At 36.7% G+C, this 25,098-nt stretch overlaps 1 long non-coding RNA gene across 1 annotated transcript in view; it reads left to right on the top strand.

Annotated features, from left to right (window-relative positions):
* LOC123381407 overlaps positions 1 to 12,250 on the top strand; it is a 303,452-nt gene extending 291,202 nt beyond the window's left edge. The window contains exons 11-12 of the long non-coding RNA XR_006588319.1: positions 9,591 to 9,719; positions 10,063 to 12,250. This is a non-coding gene — a long non-coding RNA (uncharacterized LOC123381407). The remainder of the gene's footprint in view (positions 1 to 9,590; positions 9,720 to 10,062) is intronic.
* The last annotated feature ends 12,848 nt before the right edge of the window (positions 12,251 to 25,098 follow it).

The following is a 25,098-nucleotide window of genomic DNA, read 5'->3' as shown; positions in this document are numbered from 1 at the left end:
TATGCAATCAAGCTGACAGTTGGATGATGATTTGAATCGTCCCTGACTCATTACTTTGTGAAGGATTTGGCATGCCAATCAATGGGGAATGATGTGCCGTGCCTTGAAGAATGACAGTAATCCATTTTCCACCAATTGACGTGATGAGTCCTTGACAGAATCACAAGTTATGGGGCCAAAGCCAAACATGATTTGGCACATGCCTCCCAGCACTGCCATTTTGCAGCCCCTTAGGGTATTTATCAAAGCAGTAGCCTTCTTGTCTTCTGCTGTTTTCAGCCACACGTTCTCAGGAGGCGGTCCGACTTTAATAGGCTTTTGCAGGTGAGTAATGGGGCAACTTACTTGACTTCCCTTGGAGAACTTACCCAAAGTGTGTCTGTAAAGAAATAAATTGGACCTCCTAATTACTCCCACCCATGCTGACACACCTAAAATTATACATCTGAGTGAGAGCTGTCTTTCAAAGTAGTCATTTTGGGAGTAGATACATATATTCTAATGAGGCTGTCAGCATTCACAATGCATTTGGAATTTCTCTTTTGAACTAGCATTCAAGTCCCAGTACTTCCAAACAATTCATTTTTGAGATCAGAATTGCATCTCCAGCTTGATCATCTTCCATGTTAATCTAATTTGCCTTTTGCCTATTTCCCAAGACAAATCATTCATTAGGGTATCCATAAGAAGTACTTTTGGCTCCAAATTAAAATCCAAAATGAGTTTAAGAATTATTTTCAGTAAAATCTGACCATTGTCCATGTTCCTAAGGTCGTTCATCTGAAAGCTTTGATATGACAGATTTTAATATATAAATTCCTATATATTTTTAAAATATTAGTTATTCATTTCTGATATAGGATATTAAGCACCATCAAATTACGTAAATGATTTGTGAACTACACTCTTCTTCCATCTTATTGCCTTGTTTGCACAATACTTCTGGAACTTATTACCCTATCATGAATGATCAAATCCATAAGTATTTCCCCCATATTTTCTTTTAAAAAAATTGACAGCGGGTTCTATACAGTACTGATAAAAGATGTGAATGTTGCCTTTTGGGGATGTATTGACTTGCCCAATGGATAAAGACTCCCCATAAAAGAAAGCTGGGATTCACTATAAAAAAAATAACAGAGTCCCTGACCAAGTAGCTTAAAGAGGAGCTTAAAGAGAAGCTCACTATTTCTCAAACTTTGTTCATGTATACTGGGCTTTCAATTAGTATTTTGGTGACCTACTTTTACATGTGAACAAATGGTCAGAGACCACTTGACATTTGAAGAAAATGAATTTTATTAGCTAAAATTGTATTTAGCGTATGTGTATACGCCTATCATCTGTAGTATTTTTTTTCATGTGATGTCTTTGTCAGGTTTTGATATGCAGAGCAATACTTCCAAACTCACTTCTCTCATTCCTTATATTTGTAATATTTTATTTTCTGTCACTTTTTCCCCTGAATATTCTGGCCATAAGTTAAATGATTTTATTGATCTCAAAAAAGTTTGGTTTCATTTATTTATTTCTTATTTTTCTACTCTGTTGCTTTTCACTCTGATCTTTATTATGTTCTTTCTTTTCCATAATCATCCGTTTAATTTGCTGTTTCTGCTTTCTTAAAGTGAAAACTGATATCATTGAGATGAGACCTTTCTTCTTTTCTCATATAGGTATTTAGTGCTATAAATTTCCTCCTAAGTACTGCTTTAGTGGCATCCCACTAATTCTAATGCTTTTTCATTTTCATTCAATTTAAAATACTTTCTAATTTCCCTTTTAATTTCTTCTTTGATGCATGGGCTATTTAGAGGTATGTTATTTAGTTTTCAGATATTTCAAAAGATTTTCCAGACCTCTTTCTGTTATTGAATCCTAATTTAATTCCATTTTAGCCATCCCAGAGTATTTTGTATCTTGGTGAATGCCCCATGTACACTTGTTTAAAAAAAATGCCCATATTTTTGTTGTTCAGTACAGCAATATATAAATGTTAGTTGATCAACTGGATTGATTATGTGGTTTATGTCTTCTTTATTCTATTTATTTCCTGACCACTTGTTCTACCATTATAACAGAAAGGTTTTGAAAGTTTTGATTTTATGCATGGCTTTTTAGATTTCTCCTTGCAGTTGTATCAGTTTTTGCTTCATGTATTTTGAAGCTGTCTTCTTGGGTACATAAACACTTAGGATTGCTATGTTTTTCTGATGACTTGATCCCTTTATAGTAAAATGGCCATCTGTAGCTCGGGTAACATTCTTTTTTTATGAAATCTACTTTGCCTGATATTAAGATAGACACTCTCGTTTTCATTTGATTAGTGTTAGCATGGTATATCTTTTACCATTTTGTTTACTTTTAACCTATTTTCCATCTTTTATTTGGAATGAACTTCATATAAGCAGCATGTAGATAGATGCCTCTTCCACTTTTTATCTGATCTTATAATCCCTGACTTTAGGTTTTACATTTACATGTAATGTGATTGTTGATCTCTAACCTTGCTTTTTGTTTTAAATTTTTCTCCTCTGTTTTTTGTCCTCTCTTTCCTCTATCTACTTTTTCACTCATTAATTGATTATTTTATTATGGTCTTATTTATTTCTTTTGTTGGCTTATTATCTACTCTTTCTTATTTTGGTAGTTGCAGTAGAGTTTACACAGTTTTAATTTATCACAGTGTATCTTCAAATGATATTGTACTAATTTGCATATAGTATAAGAATGTGACAGTAGTATACTTGCTTTTCTCTTGGTTTTTTTTTGTGTTCTATGGTCATGCATTTTAATTTGTTATAAACCTCTCTGTTTTAATGCCATGGTTGTGCCTTTTACTTTATAATTCTTTTTAAGTAGGAAATTATCTTATAATTACATTTTTTTAAAAAAGAAAAAACTCTTGCATATTTACCCACATAATTATTTCTAGTGTTACTCATTTCTATGTGTAGATTCATATTTCTGCCTGATATAATTTTCCTTCTACTCTAGGAGGTCCTTTAACTTTTCTTGTAATAAAGTTCTGTTGGTGATAAATTCAGCTTTTATGTACTTCAAAAGTCTTCCTTTAGCCTTTGTTTTTGAAAGATACTTTTGCTGGGTATAATTCTTCACGGAAATAGTGAAGAAATTGCATCTGTGAAATAAGGGTAGGATGTTAAAAAGAGACAATAAAGCCAGTTACTGGAAATTAATACAAGACCAGAAACTTTCACACATTATAGAGAGGTTGGAAGATTAACTTGAGGACATTTCCCAGAAAGATCTAAATGCCAGGAGAATACAACCTAACAAAAAAATAAGAAAATTGGAGTGTCAATCGAAGGGATTTGTAATTTTACTAATTGGAATTGCAGAAAGAGAGAAAAGAAGAAATTGAAGAGGAGAAATTATCAAAGATCTTGTTTCTCTTTAGATTGAATGGGTCCACTGAGTACTCATTGCAGTATATGAAAAAGCGCCCATACATGCAGAAGATCCAGAAGCCTCCAGATACAGGAAAAAAAGACTTTTCATATAAAGGGTCACAAATCAGAATGGTGCTAGACAAACATTCACTCTGGAAGCTAAAAGACAAGAGAATAATGCCTTTAAAATGTTGTACCTAGCCAAATTGTCAGCCTGGGGTGAGCATAGATTAAAGCAGGAGTCAGCGGTTTGTTTTTGTTTTTGGTAAAGGACCAGGTAATAAATATTTTAGGCTTACAGCCCAAACAATCTTAGTTGCAATTACCCAACTCTGTAATTTTAACAGGACAGTAGACAATAAGTAAACAAATGGATGTGGCTGTTTTCCAGTAAAAGTTATTTACATGTATGATAGAGTTTTAAGAGTTTTAGCCCACATGTCATAGACCCCTGGGAATAAAAACATGTTCACATAAGCAACATCATGGGGAAGAAATCTTGTTTTTTCTTTGTTCTTTTTCCAAAAATGTATTATACAAACATACACACCAAAATTAGAGTTGATACCAATAGAGAAGAAGAGATATTGGAAATAGAGGATCCAGTATAGGAGAGAAACAGAATTCCAAAGAGATATTGCAACAGCCTGGAGAACAGTCACTTCAGACTAGAGCAGGAAGATGGAAAGCCCTAGGAGGGTTGTATACAAATAAGAAATGAAACTAATAAAATACCTGATATGTTTAAACATATTGAGAGAAGATTTCAATTTCTGTTGAAGAGTTCAGGGTGAATTAGTAATAAGTACATAGAATACTAAGCAACTGAAAATAACCAGGTAAATATTAACTCCTGTGAAGTTCTACAAGAAAGGAAATCTAATCATATACTAAGTGGGTTCAACTGTGAGTAATATTTATATAGTCATAATTATATAAACACTGAACAATACTTCAACTAAAAATTGTGACACACAATGGGGAGACAGAGAAAAGAAGTGTGTGTCTATTTCTGAGTCTGTGGGGAAATGATGAAGAGAACCAGATTCTCATCTTCCATAGTAGGTATTCAACAGATAGTAGTAACATCTGAAAGGAAAAAATAGAATTAGAAAGTTATTTAGCTAGATAGAGGGGCAAGCTCAGGAAAATATAAAAGAATTCAAAGTAATTATTTCTAGAAGTGGGAATTTAGAGTGCAAGTAGGTGAGGCTAAGTACTGTGATTTTTCTTATGGATTTTGAGAAACTGTTGCCTATTAACTTTTATAAATATGTATTCCTATACAAATAAAAAGTAAAATAAGTGGCTAAACTTCCATGGAAGAAAAGAACATGAAACTATGGAATGGATAATTGCCTTTAAGAGAATGAATATATTAATTTGTAAATTATTATTCTTAAAAATGAAAACCATAATATTGATAATACTAACATTTTTGAGTATGTACTAAGAGATTCTGGTAAGTATCTTATAGGTACCATACTTTAAAAGAAAAATTGTTGATAAGTAAACAGAATTTTAGAGACGGTAAATAAAGAAGAGTTTTGGAGAGGACACATGACCACAAAAAGTGGAAGCAAGGTTCAAACAAGGCCTCTCTAGTCCCATAATGGGTACCTCAGCCTATGAGCTAATGGCCTTTTTTTTAGTGGCATTCAATTTTAGTTATTCATTAAAATTTTTCCATCGTCTTAAAACCAGTTTCTCTGTCCCTTCTCTATGATAATAGTTCTATAAAATAATTCCACCAACTTGATCACATTTCTCTCATTCCTGATTTAATTTGTGCCACTTTCTTGCAACTTTTCCCTGGAATTTGGCTTGAATATCTTGTTTTCACTTGGAGTTTTTGAAAAGTTTGCTAGAAATAAATGCAAGCTATGGCTAAGCAAAGGCATTCAATTTTCCTTTTTCAATTATAGGAAGAGCATGAAGACTTATGAGGACTAAGGGAGATGTGTTTCTTGGGGTTGAGTATGGGGAGGGCCATGAACAGGACAAGAGAGAAATCAGTATGAAGAAAGGCACAGAGAGGGGAGAAGGAGACAAAAATAGCAGACACACACATGCACACACACAGACACAGGAAAAGGAAAAGGAGAGGTAGAGTTTCAGAAACAAAGGGATGATAGGGGGACCAAGTAGTTGTAGCAATTTAATGACTGATGGATTTCAGATAATTTACTGAAAACAGGTCTAAGTATAGGTACTGTTGTCTTAGCAATGTTACTACATGATGAAATAAGGAAAATAATTCTGTGGGTTTATTTTTTTTCCTGATTTGGAGTTGACTATACAACTTTGTCTTTGCCTAATGGTGGACACAGGACTACACACTGTGCTGAGTGCACATCTTGAAATGTTCTGCAAAGAAAATATAGGCTTGCCCTCCCTTGTGTCATTTAAATATTATAAAATTCTCATGAATAAGAGAAATTGGGAATGACAGAAGAATCTACTAAAATCTTTGCATAGCCAGTTAACCAGACAAAGATCTGTCACTTGTCAAATTTTAGAGATTTATTAGTTCTTTTTTTCACATCTCTCCCCCTCCTCCCTAAGGTCTGAATGTAAAGGCTCATCTGGCACTAGAATCTTCAAGGACAGGAGCTACATACTTCCATCCCTTTATTAAAAAATCCTGGTGTTATATTTTTAACTGAATTTCATATACTAGGGATGGGACAGTCAGACCCTTTTATTGCTTTGCTGATCTCTTGCATTATATCCTCTCTGCAAAAAGGCTCCTGTGGCTTAAACCCCTCTTCTTTCAACTCTTTAGATCCAGCATCAGAGACAACTCAAGATGCCTGATTTTAGTATATGTGCTGCCGAAGCGAGCACTCAAGATGCCTGATTTTATATAAAAGATAATAAATGGGTACAAATAATTGCAAGATTATAAACCAATCAGGGTTTTAAGGTATATTGGGCATAGGTATATTACCAAGGTTTCATATAATCAGCATGTGGATGGAATCATGAAATATTTAGCCTATTGAGGATTCAAATATTATGTTTTTGTTGCCACTAAGGTTTCAGAAGGTAACCAATAATTTTGTAAAAATAGTAGCTGCAGGCTACATAAATGTGCCTAGTGTCATCATATACTTACACATAATCTGTCCAAGTCTCCACTTTTGATTCTGTAAACCCACTTTAATCACATCATTCATTTGCTTAAACTTCCTTTGTTTCTGGAAGTTAGGTAAACCTTCCAAGTTTCCATCATCTCATCTACCTTCTAGTCATTTCCTTCTTCTTTCCATTAACCTTCCCCTTTCAGGTAAACTAGCATGCTTGCCACTCATCTTCCAGATCTAAGAATTTAAAACAGTATCAAAAACAACCACCAAAAAAATGGACACAAATCCCCTTTATAAAGCTTCTTTACATTTGTGTGTGTTTAAGCTACCATGGCTTTCCATATGGTTGCATGCCCTGACCACAGCTTGGTCCACGGTATCACCTGACTCATAACTAAATCCTCTGTAAGTTGGATATAAGGAAGTGTCATGATCTGTGAAGTGGCTTATAGCAGGGTTATAAGGACCCATGTTTAGATTCTGAAAGAGTAAGAAGGAGTCTTAAGGATTTCTACCTCCCATGGTGGAGCCGAAGGCCTCTCCTTCCTGACATTAGCACTCTGTCCCACAGCACTGAGTATATCCCACAATAAATCTTCCCCTTTTTTTTTTACCTCCTACATCAGTTATTTTCTGGTCCACTTATTTGATACTAATCATGTATCAGCTTTGGACAAGTTTTCCACTATATTTGTTAAATCTTTATTCTTATTTGTATTTCTTATGGGTTTAATTTCAATTTCTCAACTGTATTTTAAACACCTTGAGGGTCTAGGCTCTGTTGATTAGATGGCATTTTGTGAAGCATCTGTTTTGATTTCATCTACCTTTTGATGAGGCTAAAAGCAAACATTGAATTACTGGGAGGAGAGGTTTATGTTAGAAGGTGGCCAGGGATTGGAATGCAGGCTTGCCAATTTCTGAGATGATATGAGGTTCAAGAATGGTATGAGGGATGGTGGCAGGGTTTAGGAATGGAATGGGATTCAGATACGAGACAAGGGTTATGAGTACATATCAATTGCATGGTTAATTATGTAACTGGGATATTTTACTTTCATTATTTGGCTATTTAGGTGGAATGCATAAAGATGGTGCCAGTCACAATGTCCAGCTTTGGAACATGCCCTCAACCTTTTGAACTCCCCCAAATAACAACTAGTTTCTCTAAAACCATGTATCACATAGAATATTAACTGACTAACTCTAGGGCCTTCTAGAAGAGGCAATTCTTCTATCATACTCTTAGTTAAGGATTCATTACCTTGAAATACATTTGTATTCGACTTGAATGGTGTAATTGCTCAGCTGTAGTTAATGCACTTCAGAATCATTCATATACTGTTCTTAAACTATAAAGTTGGGTGCAAAGGTTACAGTAAATGTGGGAATAATTAAGAAAACCCTAATGGAAAAATATCCCTAAGTCATTAACACATCTGAGAATGGGGCAACTATGTGTACATAATGAGAACATTGTGCCTGTCCACTGCACATGCAGGTCGGTAGGTGCATCCCTGGCTCCCTCTTGTTCTCTTAAGGAACTGTTTCATTTGTTTCTGAGCATTTATGTATGAGTCCATTTTAATTCTCTCCACCTTCTGGGAGAAATGCCCCCTGCGAGGTCAGTCCAAATAAAAATTGTCTTACTGGAGGATGGAGGCATAGCTTTGTTGCATTTGGTGTTAGTGGAGTCTAGCATATGGAGAATTTGTCTTTAGGAGATATAATATTGCTCAGGTTATAGCTGCTATTGCTTGTAGAAACTGACTGAATTAGAGATCTTTTGAGATTCAGCATGTAGGGGACTTTTAGTGGATTTTAAAAATCATTAGTTTTACTAGTGCCCTGTAGATTTATGGCCTCTTTGTGTACATTGGGAAAACATGCCTTCCTTCTATGAGCTCATGGCTGAGAGAGTGGGTTAAGTCTTTCTGAGAATAAAAACGTGCACCTTCCTTCTGATGGTTGCCTCCTTAACTCAAGTTATACAGCTTGGTGAGCCACTCACAACCACTCACCCTCTTGGCTACACCCTTGTGTGACACACAAACTCTACAACCATATATGGAGGCCCTGTCTGGTCAGTGCAACATTATAGTCATTAATCACAGAACACTGGTAATTTGTCATTGTATAAAACATAGGCAACTTAATTTATATAAATATTTGTATGTTGTACAGCCAATTAAATATGTTTTTATTTTTGTTTTTGTTGTTGTTAATGCATACTCCCAATCTTCTAGAAATACTTGTACCAAGGTTATAATTACTGGCTCCAGCAGGTAGGAGAGAATATTTTAGAACCAAGCTGCCTTCAGTGATTCAATGGGGAAATATCAGAGCCAACCTAAAAGGAAGTAAAAAAAAAATATGGATTTTTTTAAAAATAATTTTTTAAATGTTTATTTATTTTTGAGAGAGAGACACACACAGAACAAGCGGGGGAGGGGCAGAGAGAGAGGGAGACACAGAATCCAAAGCAGGCTTCAGGCTCCTAGCTGTCAGGACAGAGCCTGATGTGGGGCTTGGACCCACAAACTGTGAGATCATAACCTGAGCCAAAGTTGGATGCTTAACCGACTGAGCCACCTAAGCACCTCAAAATAAGCAACTTTAAAGAAAAATGGGTTTATACCGATCCTTAAGTAGTATTAGAAATTGGAGGCATAGTTGTAAAACACGTCTGCTTAATACCTACTGTGCATTCTGTACTTTGAAAGAAATCAATTCCTCTAAGAGCAAACACAACTCTTTTGGTGTACTTCATCATGTAAGTTCAACCAGTGGTTTCCCCATATTCTAGCAACCACTTATCATTTATCAGCGAGTGCTAAAGGAACTTTTGAGTGACTACTTAGTATTGAGCAGTAGGACTATTCAAAAGTAGTAGAAAATGGGTCCCTTTCCCTGATGAATTTATATCTTTTTGGATCCATGACAAAACAGTATAAGTCTTATTGTAATTAAGAATGATATAGTGTATCTTATTCTTGATCTAATTGATAGAAATTGGGGGCATCAAACTCATTTATTAGACATCCAAATATGCTTTTTTAATTGTTTAATTTGTGTTTCCTATTGCTAGGTGCTGAAGATAGAGAGCTGCCTTGTCCCATGATTTTCTTTCTGGAATAGAACAGCAGCAAAAGACCAGATCATCTGGCCCATGCTTCCTCAGTTCTGACAATAGTGATTGTCTCAGATACCAGTGCAGGTGAGGAGTGGCTAACAAAAGTGAGAGTAAGAAGGGAAGTTATTTCTTCAGGGCGTGTGTGTGTGTGTGTGTGTGTGTGTGTGTGTGTGTGTGTGTACACAAGGTGCATATAGTAAGAATATTAGACTTTTAGAGCTGGAAGGTGCCTTAGTAAACTTTCCTATCTTATACTGTCATTTTAGAGATAAGGGCACAAAGACTTGGAATGGCTAAGTGATTTGGCCAAGGTCACACATTTTAGGCATCAACTCATGGAAACTACAGTTACTTTTGGTAAAGCACAACTCAGCAGTGTTCCACATGGCTGGAACTCTGCACCAAACTTTTCTTTTTCCTTTTCCAGTATCATCATAATCTGCCACTCTTTACTGTGGTGCCTGAGGAAGAAGCGAGGGAGTCTTAAAAACCATCCAGCTCTCCAGATTCAATTGGCAGGTTAATCGAAAACAATTTTTTTATAGCACAATAAAGGACCTGGGAACAGTGGAACATTAATATTTGTTTCCCAAAGAGTGGACCCTGAGAGAATAAAGCTGAATGCAGTTGAATTATGGTACCCATAGTGTGGGGGATGCATTTTGCATTGCTTCATTTTACACTGCCATTAATCAGGCAGCAGAGAGCAAAGGCTGCCTCACCAACTGCTGCCAGAGCACCCCGAGAGAGATGTCACCCCCAGTCCTGGGGAAGGGCAGTCAGCTTTCCTAAGTATCTTATGTGATTACAATATAGTTTTCATGATGCATTCTTAATAAAACAAAAGGTGGCCCTCTGACAAAAAATATCATCTGGTTTTTATAATGTAAAATACAGCAATTTTATCAGCATTAACACTGATTGGCTGCCATTAGCCCCTTGCCTTCTAATAAAATTTATGATACCTTTCAGGAGCCCAATTTGATAGAAAGTGAAGTGATTGCACCCTGCTTAGATATCTCTCTGGCATCTATTCCAACAATAATGCGGTAATTTTATGCATGAAATAGCACAATTGGCATAAATAGTTATAATACTGAGTGCTGTCTAAGGAAACTGGCTGGTGGAAAATTAGAAAGCGCTTCACACTTTTGAAACAGGTAATTAGGATTTTTCTTCGTGCTCATACAAGGCAGACTGGAGTTTCATTTTATATTTCATGTTTCATTAAAATATAGGTGTGAAAAATAAATGTTGAATTTAAAACTGCATATATTATGAAATTAAAGGTATAGTACATGGTAGAGGGTGCAAAGTGTGCAATGAGACTTTGGGATGTTCTATTTAGTTGCAGGGGTAGTATGCTTTTAAAACATTTTGGACAGGTAGTATAGCCTTGTTTCAAGTATGTTACTTTGGAAAGGATTGATTTAGAAATACGTTGCATTCAATCTCCAAATCTTTAGCCCAAGAAACAGTGTGCTGCCTTGATTTAAACTCTAACTGAGGATGATCTCCTTCATTTAATTGGCAGGTGAGGGTAGACTTTGGGTCACGTAGGATTGGCTGAACGGCTTTGAACTTTGCATTGGGCTCAACAGTTCTCTGTCTATTCCACATTTCCATCCTGACCTTGGCTGCTCATTCAGACCTGAGCCAACCCCCAGTGGAACCTTTCTGATTCTCTTGAACTGTGCTGTGATTTTGGAAGGCGGGCAAAGGGCTGTAATGGCACCATTGTATTAACCTCCACTTATGACCCAGCCAAGGGCAGGCTTTTAAGTTTTCCCAGCTGTGTCATTAAATTTGTTGCTCTGGCCCCACTGACATGACACCATCACAATCCCAGCCACAGACTAATGACTGCATTTGTGAGGGCAGCATGTTATAGAAGAGAGTACACAGGGCTAAGAGTTGAGAAAACTGGGCTTCTTTCTTGTTTTCCCATAACTACTCATGTGGAATTAGGAAGGACATTGAACTTTTATATGCCTCAGTTTCCTCATCTGTGAAATGGGAATTGTACCCTCATCATGTTTCTTAGAAGCTTGTTGTGAGAATACAGATTGCAAAACTTGTTGAAAAGGAGCTAAAGCCAAATACAACATTCCACATATATGCCATGTCTTGCTATATTCTAATGAAAAAGCGCATGCAAAATGAAAATGGTATTGCTCTTGTATAATACAAAGTATTTTTTCTTAGAGTGTTTGGAGATATGAAAGGAAGCTGTGTCTGTGATTTAGAAGGATATTAAAAAATGCTCTTATAATTTAAGATGCATAAGAAACATACCATAGAAAGAGCAACAGCATTTATTGTACCTAAGTAAAATTGCAAGGTTCCTGGCGGTTACTCTAGTTTTCAATAGAAAATCATAAAATAAGGAATAAATTCAGCATTGCTAATAATCTCACTGTAAATTCTGTTCATTACTCCTATCATATCTTCTAGTGATTGCAATGTAAAGTTGTGGCCTGCTAATGTAATAATATATTCACATTCTCAAGCAATTCTAAAAAAAAAATATCTAGTCCACCAGAACAGTGATCATGCAAAAGAAATTGGGAACAAATGCTATTTTCATTAACCTTTACCAGTGACACTAAGTTCTAGACAGAGTCACTTCATGTTGTAGTTATTGTGCATACATAATTAAGAAAACTTAAGTTTTAATTTTTAAGACAAAGATTTTTAAAGATCTTTTACAGAACCACTGGAACTTAACATGTTCCTCTTTACTTTATCCTCCATTCTGCCAATAGTATTATCTTTCTGATTCTCAAAGCTGATTATATTCTTTTTTCCAGGTTGTGGAGGGAATTTTTGCTCCCCAGGAGAGAATGTCATGGGAGAAACATGTCAGCCTTCTTTTTTTTTTTTTTTAGAGTGTGTGCTCCTGGGGGAGGGACAGAGGAGAGAGAGAGAGAGAGAGAGAGAGAGAGAGAGAGAGAGAGAGAGAGAGAATGAATCTTAAGCAGATTCAATTCCACACCAGGCTTGATCCCAGACTCTGGGATCATGACCTGAGTCCAAACTGAGAGTTGGACACTCAACCTACTGAGCCACTCAGGTGCCCCCACCCTTTTTTCTCCACATCCTCTCACTTATTCCTCCCTGAAGGAGGAAGGGGGGATGGTTCAATAATTGAGACTGAGAAAAGAGCCTGTGTCTCTGCTTTTCTTCTTCCCAGTTTTAGATCTGTGTGACTGAAGAATGGGCATAGTCTTAGCAGCTTCTCTTTTTCTGTAGTGAGAAACTTAGAATGGAATTATTACATTTTGGTTCTCTACAGTGTCTATAACATTGAGAACTCGGCACATAGTTAGTGCTTAATCAATGTTTGTTAAACAAATAAATGACTAAACACACCAAGATGTATGGCAGTGATCCTGGGTAAGTGTATCAAACTTGAAGACACAAATCTCCCTGGGGTGGTTTGTCTTGAGATCTGGACTAGGAGGGAAAGTATGAGGAGGCCTGATTATAGTCATCCATCTGAGCCACATTTTCAGGTTCAGTTTAGTCACATATAGAGACTTGCTCATCAGCTTGACTTGTGTCTTTTTTTTTTTTCAATTTCATTCAAAACTGGAAGAGAGGGCTGTAATATACTTTATTTCCACACACCAACTTTCATTCTCTACTTGAAACTAATTCCAACTTGTCTAATACATAATGTTCAAATATGTTAGAATAACTAATGAGAACTTTCATAAGTTCACATAATTATTCTATAGGAAGAACATTGGAGCTAGAGTGAATAACAGAGACTCAACCCAGGATAACCTAATAAGGAATACAGACAGATTAGGGTTGTTATGTATTTCAGCAAAACACACATAGTAAAAAAATTGTTGATCAAAAATATTTATATGATACAGGAAAATATTGACATATGCTAATAATATATGCTATTCTTATATCTTTTAATAGACTGCACCCTTTATCAAATCTAGACATCATTATATCTGACATATTTCTCAGTTTAGGATGACTGAGTTTAAGCTCAGACACGTGGGAGCCTTTCGACATATTTGTATCCCTAATGTGAACTTTGGCTCCAGTCATGAAAAAATATACTGTTATAATTCCATTAAAATGGTGCAAACTGTGCTTTTTGAAGGAACAGACTCATGTCATTGGGAATTGCTCTTTAGATATCTCAAATCCAGGAAGGAAGTTGCTGAAAACTCTCTAAGGTAAAAAGTTAAGGAACATAAGAATTTACAAAAAGGAGCCTGTTTTATTTCATCTAGATGTAGTTATCACAGTGATTCGCTTTGGAATTAGCAGTGTGTCTTAGGGTTTGAAAGAAGAGAAATTGATCAGTAGAGAACGGCCACAGAAAAGAATCAAATTCTTGGTTACATAAGTTTTAAAACTAGCGACGTATGGATTTTGCTTTGAGCCACTTTTGCCAAAAACAGAATTCTCCAAATGTAAGACTGAAGAGCTAAAAAGAAACAGGTTTTAGTCTGAAAAAATTCATTTATTCATTAGTTGATTTATTTAACAAATTCTTATTGGAAGGAACAGTGGGGTCATAAGAAGAATAGAGGCTGTGATATGAGACAGACTTACTTAGGTTTGGGCTTTTGCTTTGTTAATGTTTCATTTGACAAACCATTTACCCTTTTCAGGACTCAGTTTCCGTATTTTGCAAGCCAAGGGTAATGATATTTTTATGAAGATTTTTTCATGTTTTTGTGAATACTAAATAATATATAAAGAATCAACTGCAGCATACACAGAAAATGATTCCTTTTTATCTCCTTTCCTCACTCAGCTCTTCCCCATCTCTATTCTAAGTGTTGTGGAAGAAAAGATGACCCAGATATTTCATTGCTCTCAAGAGCTGGCGGTTTTGTGGGGGAACAACGTAATATAAAAGCAAAACCGCTCACCAATGTGCTGTGTGCTATGTACAGGATCCTGTATGAAAGTTGAGCTCTTTCCGGAGCTTCCAAAGAAGCCTTCATAGAAGAGGTGTTGCAAAAGCAAGGGAATCTGAGAGAGAGAGGGGCAGGGGAGGAATGCTGAGGCCAAGAAACGATAGGTGGGTTAATGAACTAGAACATAAGGTGTTCATGGAAGAGTGGTAGGAGGTCTAGCTGACCAGATAGACTGGAGCCAAGTGGTGTGACCTAGACTGGAGCCTCTGTGGGTGATGGGGATTCACACAAGCCTTTAAGCAAAGGTTAGCCAGATCAGTCTCATTTCAGAAAGATCACTCTTGTGACTATGTTCAAAGTAGAATAAAACCTGATTAGTAATCAGTTAAATTAGTACAAGCTATTTCCTTAACAAAATAAGTGCAGCTAAGGAAAGACAGATTCCAAAAGCATTTAAAAGGTATAAGAGAGAGCTGTATGAAATTGGTGAAGTTATGAGGAGGCACACCAAATACACTCTTTGCCAAAGCAAAAACATAAGTTTTGAGGACTGGATCTAGCTAGTAGAAGCCATTGACATTGCATTTCAGTGCTTTACCTCCCAAGAATTACCAACAACACAAGAGAGATAGACATACTTCTATGATGGATGCTTCTAGTGCTAAAGGTGAAGCTTTGGCATTCTTCGTAGCTTCATAGATGACCTCTGTGTGAAATGCAATCAGACAAATACTAGTAAGTTAAAAAAGGGGTGTGGAGATAAGAGTTTTATGAATGTTTTCAGGCAATATATGGTAACCACAGATCCAAACATTTCTTTGTTAGAGAAAATAGAGTTTGCACATGATTTGCTTTCTTCTTCTAATGTAGTTAAATCTATACTGGTGTCTGGTTAATTTTTTTTTTGACTCAGTTATGTCTTGTTGATAATATCCAGAGTGTGCTGCTTGACACAAATACATTTACATCCATAGTTGAGATCCCTTTCCCTGCATGAGTTGATCTCCCTTCCCCCACCTTGCTTCTCCCTTCCTTGATCCTTCACCCTGGATGATTGGCCCTCCCCTCCTCTCTGCTGCACTGTCTGGAAATTGATTGAAAGATGCACTCAGTATACCAAGAAGACTCTGAAATATTAGCTATCCGGAGCACTCTTCTTTTCACCCTCAGAACAACTTCTGGTTGTTATTTTCTATAATCTTCAATGTTAAACTCATGACTTTTTTTAAAATATCAGAATTCAACATCCTGGAAGTACTAATGAGATATGCAAATACTGTTATTTAATGTTGCACTTCACTTAATCTTCTCTCCTTATCAAAATAATTTTTGTAGCATTGCCATCTTTAGTGGCTGATGCCTTTTATGGTCTCCAGGTGCATAAGCTTTGCCCCAGAACCAAGTAAATGGAATGCTATTTCAGATAATATTAGAGTGTTTCTAACTCTGGGATCAGAAGTAATCGGAAGGAGCCCTTAATGCTTTTAGAAGCACTGTCCTCCTTTAAAGTTCTGAACATAATGTGAAGAACTGAGATAGGAAAGTAGATGTGGTTTCTGCCCTCAAGAGTCTTTACCATTTAAATGGGATGAAAGAGCCATGTATTTGTGAAGCACCTATGTCACAATATACAATGTCTGATAAGCTGCCAGACTATGTGGATATATGCTAAGTAAAATTATATAGAGTAAAAATAAATTTCAAAAAATCATATAACACAGAAATGTTACACTAAAAGTTGCAAAACAAAACTGTTCAGAGATGATTCATTCATTCATTCATTGTGAAAAAAATTTGCTACCAGGTGACAGATACTGTTTTATGCACTGGGATAAAGTGGTGAATAAAGTAGGGCTTTTAAGGGCTTTTAAGCCCCTGACCTAATGGTGTTTATAGACTAGATGGAATACATTGAACAAATAAGTATGTAATATTTTGGGGGAAAGAAGCAAATCAAGAATGATACTTAGGTTTGGAATTAACTGAATTATGAGATCATTTATGAAGATGAGGTATAACCAAATTTAAAGAGTATGAGGTCATGAAAAGAGGCCTCAAGAGTTCTGAATTCAGCAGAGGTTAGCCAGATCAGTCTCATTTCAGAAAGATCACTTGATATTGAGTTTGATGCTTATTAATCAACCAATTCTAGGCCTGAAAGGAAAATCCTGGGCTGGAGATATAAATGTGTTAGTGGACAGATGATTCTCAAAGCCATAGACAGATGGATGTTCTAAAGGAGAGAGTGATTGTTGAGAAGAAAAGAGAGAGACGTCTAATCCCAGGTTTAGAAGATGAGGACAAAACAACCAAGATGACTGAGAAAGCAACCAGTGAGGTAAGTGGAAAACCAGGAAGGTGATGTGTTCCTGAAGTGAATAAAGTGTTTTAAGGATGAGAGAGTGATTAACTGTGTCAAATCTGCTCCAGAGTAGAAGAAGATTAGAATTGAGAGATGACTAATGATTCACTAACATGGAAGTTTTTGATGACTTGACATGAAGAGTGTCATTGAGTGACTGGATGAAAGTTTGGTTGGAATGGCTTCAAGATTGAATTATATTTAAGGAAATGGAAAGAATGAATATAAAGAACTTTATACATGAGTTTTACTGCAAAGGGGAAGAGAGATGTGAATGTAGGGCCAAGGAAGTTGAAAAAACGAGGGATATAACAACCAGTATATAGAGATAAGAAAATTATAGTAGAGATGTTGGTTCGGTAAAGAGGGAGAAGTAAAATTGCAGGAGAAAATCCCTTTGAATATTTTGGAGAAGATAGGATCCAGCACACAAGGGGAATATTTGGCCTTCAAGGTAGGCAAAGAAAATTTCATTCAGAAGCAGAGGAAAAGCATTGTAAAATGAGAGTACATGTATGCTGGTTGACTTTAATGATGGGAGATATGGATATTGTTCTCTTATTTCTTTTTTTCTTTTTAACTAAAATGAAAGATGAAGCCATCAACATGGTGAGGAACATGAGTGTTAAAAGTTAAGAAGAAAGGAAAAATGGTGAACGTCTTCTAGAAGAAATCTATAGAGTGTAGGAACTAGGGAAATATAGAAAGACTACAGTGACTTTCTGACAACTTTCAGGAGATGGATGGTTAGCAACTTAAAGTGAAACTAATCAGAATTACCATGTTCTGTTGTGCTGTTTCCCCAGCCTACATTGCATAGTTTCAGTGCACAAGTGGGATAGGTGAAGAAATTAAGTTTCACCAAGAAGAGAGAAGGCAGAAAAGATGAAGGTGTATGTAAGGGAATAAGTGATTGACCCTGGCATCTAAGCTGGGGAAGGAAGGAAGAGAAGACACAAGATGGGTCTTGGAAAATGAAAAAGTGACAGGCTACACATTGGAAAATAGTGTTGATGAATTGTTGGCTTGGAGGGAGTGGCATAAAAGTATTGGGGATTCATGAAGTAAGCATATAGTTGAAATGTTGGAGGGGATGAAGTGACTGATAGGGCAGATTCTAGGGTGAGATAAAAGAGCAGGAGGTTTCACTGAGTTGAGAAATTCATATGGTCAGTATAATCATATTATTGGGTATAATCGTATAATGGGTATTATTTGAAAGGCAGATGTGAATAAACGTGAACAAACTGATTAAGCCAAAGTATTCATTTGAAGGGGAATTAAGAATGGAGGCAATTAAATGTGACCTTGATACCTGAGTAGTAACACTGGTATAAAAATCATCATTCAGTTCCCAATCTCTTATTAAAACATAAAAACATCTGACATCAGAAAGAAATACAAGTTCCTTGAAATATATTCTAAAGAATTGCTCTGTTTTCTCCTGTGATTTCCCAGTCTAATATAATTTGTAAAACACAGAAAGCATCTCGTTTGCTATATGTTATTGTAAGTAAATCCATGTTGGTTTCTAGTGATGTTGTCTTATTTTTGAAGTCCTATGACCACTGCAAAATCATAAATAAAAATAATTATGTGGCATTTCGAAAGATGCAGGTAAGCACTTCCTGAATTTAAAAGAAAACTATGTACAAATCAGCAGTGATTTAAAATGCTTTAGGAATTAGCAAGAAAGATGTCACATTGTATACCTAAGTATTTCCTTAAAATATATATTAATGTTGAGATTTAGCTATATTATTGGACAGTTCTTACTTAAGAAAGTATTTCATACAAAACCAGATATTTTTCTTTCTTTTATATATTCCCATTTTAAAACCTTGTCTTTATGCCATAAGACCCCAATCATACACTTTTCTCTCTTTTACTTGCTGGTGTGGCAGTGGAAGAACTCTAGAGTGTCAAACTTGTGCTCATGAAGTATAAGCTGAGGACAAGTAAAGTCAACCAGATCTGGAATGTCTATTTGCCAGAGGCTCCTGACGACTTTTTACCTCAGACCAGTCATGAGTACCTTGCCATACAAATAACATATGCTTGAGATAAAACAATATTCATTAAGTTAAAAAAATTAGCTGATTCAATTAATAAATCAAACTACTCCAATAAGGTATTTTTATATATAATTTTCTACTTACTTAAATTAATTTTAGTTGTTTGGGAAACCATAATGAGCCTGAAAGAGCTAGTTTGGCCGCCGGGGTAAATACTTAATTAGGCTGTCCTGCCAGGTGCCTTCTGAGCAGTCTTACTCTAGTAAATTGCATTGAGACAGGCTCCACTGATCTCAAAGGTGATGGAGGCCCAAGTGATGACAGTTGATTATCTTGGTCTACATTCTGAAAACTTCTTGAGTTTGCACAATTAGACTAGCCTACTCATGAAATTAGACCCCCCAGGAGCTTCTCTTCTTAAATGAAGGGGCATCTTATTTCAAGGGATGGAGATGTTCCTGAAACCAGATCCTTAGCCATCTGTTCAGTTCCTGGTTATAAACAGAATTTTAAGGCAATTTTTAATTGCACTGAACATATACACTTCAACTTATCTATCAAAAAGCTAGCTTTTTGTTTGTTTACTCAGAAGTGCTTAAGAAAATGGGAGGGAGAGGTAATTTTTTTAAACACATTCAATGTACCAGCCACTCATTGGTAGTTTTCATACATTATCTCATTTAAGAATCTCTTCATATTTAATTTGCCCAGGAAATAAATAGAAATAATGGTTCTAATCTGCTTCTCCATTCACTGCAGAACTTACAGTTTTGATAGCAAATAAGACAAAAATTGACTAGAGAATAGAAGCAGGTTGCTGACCATCTGAGTGGTACTTGTTGACTTATTTCTTCATATAGAATTATCAGTCCTGGGCTAGGAGATAACCCCAGCACTTCCAGGAGAAGTCACATCAATTTGTTAGCAAAAGTAATAAAGCCAGAGCAAAGCTGATGATATGGCATTATTTAGCTTCATAGAAAATTTCAGTGTATTGTGGTTGGGACAGCGTGGCCAAAGCAGCTATTTGAGGTCATCTCCCCCCTTGGTATCCACAGATAAGTTTCTAATGAACTTGAGACAATAAAAGATCCCTGTTGTTCACCCTGGTTGCTCTCGTTCAGATAGTAGGATAATGTTTACCTCCCATTGCAAGTGTGTAGAAAATGTTGGAGGTTATTTTTTCCCTCCATGGGATGAGACATCTCAAACCAATTTGAAATATTTATTAATAAGATAATAGTTTATATCATTTTAAGTTCATTGTTTCAGTATTTTTCCATTCATTTAAAATAAAAATCTTATTTCAAGTTCTCTTAATAATGCTGCTAAGAATATATCATTTTTTGAGCAGAAGACAGTATTAAATTTTTAACAGTCTTTTTAGGGTTATAATTTTGGATATGGGTAAGTTATTTAATTTCTTGTGAGTTTGTTCACCTTAAAAAATAATAATAATGCTCAGGCCATATTAATCTGGGCAAATTTCAAGTTAAGTAAGGTTCTAGGAAGTTCCTTGCCTTTGATGGTTTTGCATACAGGTTGGGGAGAAAACAATAACAAACAAAACAATTAGAAAACCGAAGAGGAAAATTATAATCTAGTGCCAATTTGTGTCATACTGAGGATAATTAGGCTGGGAGAATACAGGTGGGAGGGATTAATGTCAATTGAGTAACCAGCTATGGTTTCACAGAGGGTGTGAAATTAAAGTGGGCTTTGCCAGATGGAGCTAGTATAGATTGACGTGGAGAACATAAGAGGACTATAAATTTAGAGGTAACAGTATAAGCAGAGATGCAGGGTTGGGAAGGAGCATGGTAATGTTAATAATGACATTCACACTGCCATTAAGCAATATGGCTGAGACAACACTGAGACCAGAATACTCCGTTGATCATAGTTCTAAATGTTCCCTGTGTACTTTATAAGATACTTAAAAAACTAACAAGGAGATGGTGTCCAAAACAGTGGTAAGACTGGAGTCCAATAATCCTGGGCTTATGTTTCAGCTCTCCCACTTACTAGCTGAGTTATCTTGGCCAAAGCATTTAAATATCTCTGTATCAGTTTACTTATTTCTAGAATGGCAATAGTAATGTGCCGTTCTCATAGGGATTTTGTGGAGAGTGAAAAATGAATGTGAGGAATAGTGCTTGCTATGAAGGGAATCCATGAGTGGTTGCTAGTATTATGATTGCCATTGCTGTTATAATTTTTAGTAGTAGCTAAAATTTACAGTAAGATTAGATTGATTTTAAGTGGCATGGGATATGGTTACATGGATACAATCTCAAAAACAAGGTCGAAAACTTATATCTAAGGTGCCATATACCCCTATTTACCTGAGGTCATCTCCATTTACACCTGTGGTCCTGACATAAATATCAAAAGTGCTTTTTTCCACTCTCAGATATGTCCTGGTCTGGCCAATAAATTATACAGTCATATCTCCTGTAACCAGTGCACAGCAATAAAAAGCAGTGTAGCTCTTTGAACAGAGGGAATGAGGGGATGGAAGCAGTGTTTTAGGAAGATTTCTGTGGTCATGGCATCCAAGAGGCTTGGAAAGGGTGCAAGGCAGGCAAAAAAAGCAAGGTAGGTGCTATTAGTGGTAGCACCTTAGACTCAGATAACAAGGATAGTGACAGGAGGGTTCAAGATATGTCCTAGGAGCAAAAGCAGGGCCCAGGAGGAAAAGGACACTTCTTCCTTTTTAAACTGACTTCTGACCCCTGATGTCTGATCCCTGACCCCTCACATTTGTCACCTAGCTCACAAACCCTTCCCTGGAAAACTCCAGCATATGATCACAATTTTTTGAAGGAAACCTTATGATCAGGGAGGCAACTCTAGTCAATCCTGATAAGGAAGGGTCGTAGCTTCCAGTCAAGGCAAGTGGCCTAAACAACTCAGAACTACATAAGAACTCTTCTGCATTGATTCACCAGTTTTCATGGATATATGGTAATTGTCTCCTGTCCAAACTGCTCTGAACAGTTACACTGAATGACCTAGTGTTGTATTCCCAACTTGGGTTTGTCCTATTTGATATTTCAGACCATGCCACTGTCAGAGTAGACTTCTCTAGTGGATGTGGGGCAGTTTAATTGAGACTAAAAAAATCCACTTATTATATAAAAGAACAAAGGTAGAAGGATGAGGGATTCTGGTGGCCTGAGAGCTCTTTCTTAGCTGAGAACAGTGTTGAATGATAGTAGGGAAGTAAATATGGACTGGACAGAGCTGAATTCTCTGCACAATTTAGGTGAAGGCAATGAGGACTGGCTCCAGTAGTATGGAGACCAGAGGCCAGAGCCTGGGCACTCTGTTGGGAAGGACAGACAGAAGAAGACCTGGAGAGGGACTTTAGAGAATATAAATCTATGTTCTGGGTGTCTGTGTGGTTATGTGCTATGAGGTGTGCACTGTAAACCCTTTCTCCATCTCCCAAAGATAATCACTAGAACATAAAACATTCTGCATTGCTGTCTAATGTTTTCAGAGCCTGGGCAATTTTTCTGGACACTGGGGGGAGGAGCTGGGTCTTGTGGCTAAGTTAGGATGGTGAGCACATAGGGTGAGTCTGTTCAGATCAGGTGACAGTCTTGAAGCTACCAGACTGAGATGAAATCTGAACGAGAAGAAAATTGGAAGCAAAAAATGATGGTTTGGGGATCTTTTGTTCTCAGACTTTTGACCAATCGAGTCTGAAGGAGAACCATAACATCCGAATAAGGTCTTTCTTCTGTGGGGGTGTTTTCTAGAAAGCCCCAAACTAATTAAGTTTATAAACTTTTAAGTGCTGAAGAGGAGCTCTTAATTTAAAGAAAATCTAACGTGAACCCTCTGGTAAAGCATGGAATCCTTTTGTAATGCAAATAACCCCTCCCCTGTGCTATTATATTATCTTGTAAGTTTCTGAGTTGGGAAAATGCTGGGCCCACCTGTACTCCATTCATAGCATACTGAGAAAGCAGAGCATAATAGATGGTGAGCCCTAGGAATATTTCAACCCTAGCAGCATGGTTCACTGTTGTCTATGACATGTTATTAAATTATTGATACCCAGCCAGGCTTTGGGACACAGGCTTTGTTGTTCTGAGCTAACAAAGCCACCTGAGAGAAAGCCATAATGAGAGAGCAGGGACTTAACTATGATGGGGTAAGGCTTCTGGGCCTCCCGTAACAGGAATCCTGCCTGAAACAGGAGAGGGCTACAAATTATTTGGACTGACCACTCTTGCAAAAAGGAAGAGAAAATAGGTGCATTAATGAAATTCTTACAACAGATGGCAAACTGTCCTTGGATCCTCTGGTGGGGGAAAAGGGGAAAAAAAACTTTCAAAGAATATTTTATATGAGTATATCACACAGAATCCACTTACTCCGAGGACTCACAGAAAGCTATCTAAGAGACATTCAGTTAAATTATTTAACAGAAGATGACAGAAAAGAATTAGAGAAAGAAATTTTCCCATCTCAAGTTAAAACAACAATCCACTCTCTATCCACGGGTAAATCTCTGGGTCCAGATGGTTGCCCAACAGAATTTTAGCAAACATTTGGAGAGATAATAAGGCCTGTAACAGTAGATAATTACTCACTTATATATGGCTCAGTGCCCCCTCATCTACATTAGTTTCTATAGCAGGTTTTTTGCCAAAAGAAAGGAAGCAGACCCCTGCTCTATTTTTCCATTTGTAATTTTCTCTTGCATCACTCTGTGCAGATGCCAGGAACCATCCTTTTTATTTCACTGTCCTTATGAAGACCTTTGAGCACAATGGGAGGTGAGGAGACATTAAATATTACTGAAATGGGATATGAAAACAGCCACTAGGAATTCCTCCAGGAAAATAGGTAAAGGTCCAGTTTAGTTGTCAAGAAACATCATCCAATTAATGTATGTTTAGGGGAAGGGACTCCATTTACCCTTCTTCTTAGCACTTCCACCACTCATTTTCCCAAGAGGAGCAGTAAACATTGGCATCTCAGGAGCATGTAGTATTGAATGTCCACCCCAGAGCATGCAGAGCAAAGGTCACGGACATTTTCGACAGCAACTAGTTCATAGCCATTTTGCCAGGGGCTTAATGGAGGCGGATGAGTTTAGCTACAATCTGTGCTCTAAGGCTGAGAAGCAAGGGTGAGGCTCCAAACTGCAGGCTTCGCTGACCAGACGGGCTATAAATGTCTCTACAAATTATAGATGCTTCTGGGAGACCATAATCCTTAGCTCTTATAGATGTTTTTTCCTCTCTACAAAGCATTTTACATGAGCAAACTAATTAGTCCTTTCACCAACCCAGTGGTTTCAGAAAAAGTGATTTTCCCATTTTATAGATAGAGAAACTGAGTGCCAAGTGTCTTCTTGCCTTTTAGCTGTCAACACTTTGAAGATGAGACAAATTTGAAACATGAGTCATTTCAACTTCAGTTGATCTGCCAGTTTTCTGTTAACTAGATTGTGACATCTGTGTCCAGAAAGCATACTAATGTTTAGTGATTAATGTCCTGGTAATCGTTATCATTTATTGAGTGCCTATTAATATGTACTATGCTGTACATATGTTAGATTGCTCAGTCTTCATCATCCTGTAGAACATTGAGCCTTACTCTTGCATGTGTTTTAGAAAGCACCTGAGGAGACCTTAAGAAATCTGATGTCTGCTTCCCAGATCAATAAAATCAGAATCTTTGAGAGCAGACTTCAGTATTGTTTAAAGCTCCCCAGGTGATTTCAATATGCAACTGAAGTTGAGAACATTTTGGATAAGAAAGCTAGAAGAGGTATAGAGAAACAGAGTTAACAATATGATGGTGGTTTCTTTTGTTTTCAGTGAAAAATATTTGAGTTATAGGATGAGTAGAAGGGGCTAGTAGAGAAGAAACATAATGGAAACAGAAGAGAATGGGTCATTAATGGGGCAATTCCCAGAGGAAATCAGAGAATGAGGATTAGCCATTTTCACCTTTATGTCTCTTATGTACTTGTAGATTTGTACTGTAGTATCTATTACCTTAAATTTTTTGTTTACATGGCTGGCTTCTTTCCAGGCTATACATTGTTTGAGGCATGGTTCTGTGTCTAGAACCTTGAGTAATGTCTGAGATACAACAGTCTCTCAGATGCTGCATAAACAAAAGAATGCATTTGGGTAATTTAAAAATCTTCCCTTCATGGAAGA

Source organism: Felis catus, chromosome D3 (assembly GCF_018350175.1).
Source record: "Felis catus isolate Fca126 chromosome D3, F.catus_Fca126_mat1.0, whole genome shotgun sequence".
NCBI classification, from domain to species: domain Eukaryota; kingdom Metazoa; phylum Chordata; class Mammalia; order Carnivora; family Felidae; genus Felis; species Felis catus.
The sequence above is the reverse complement of the archived record's forward strand: the minus strand, read 5'-3'. Positions and strand labels throughout refer to the sequence as shown.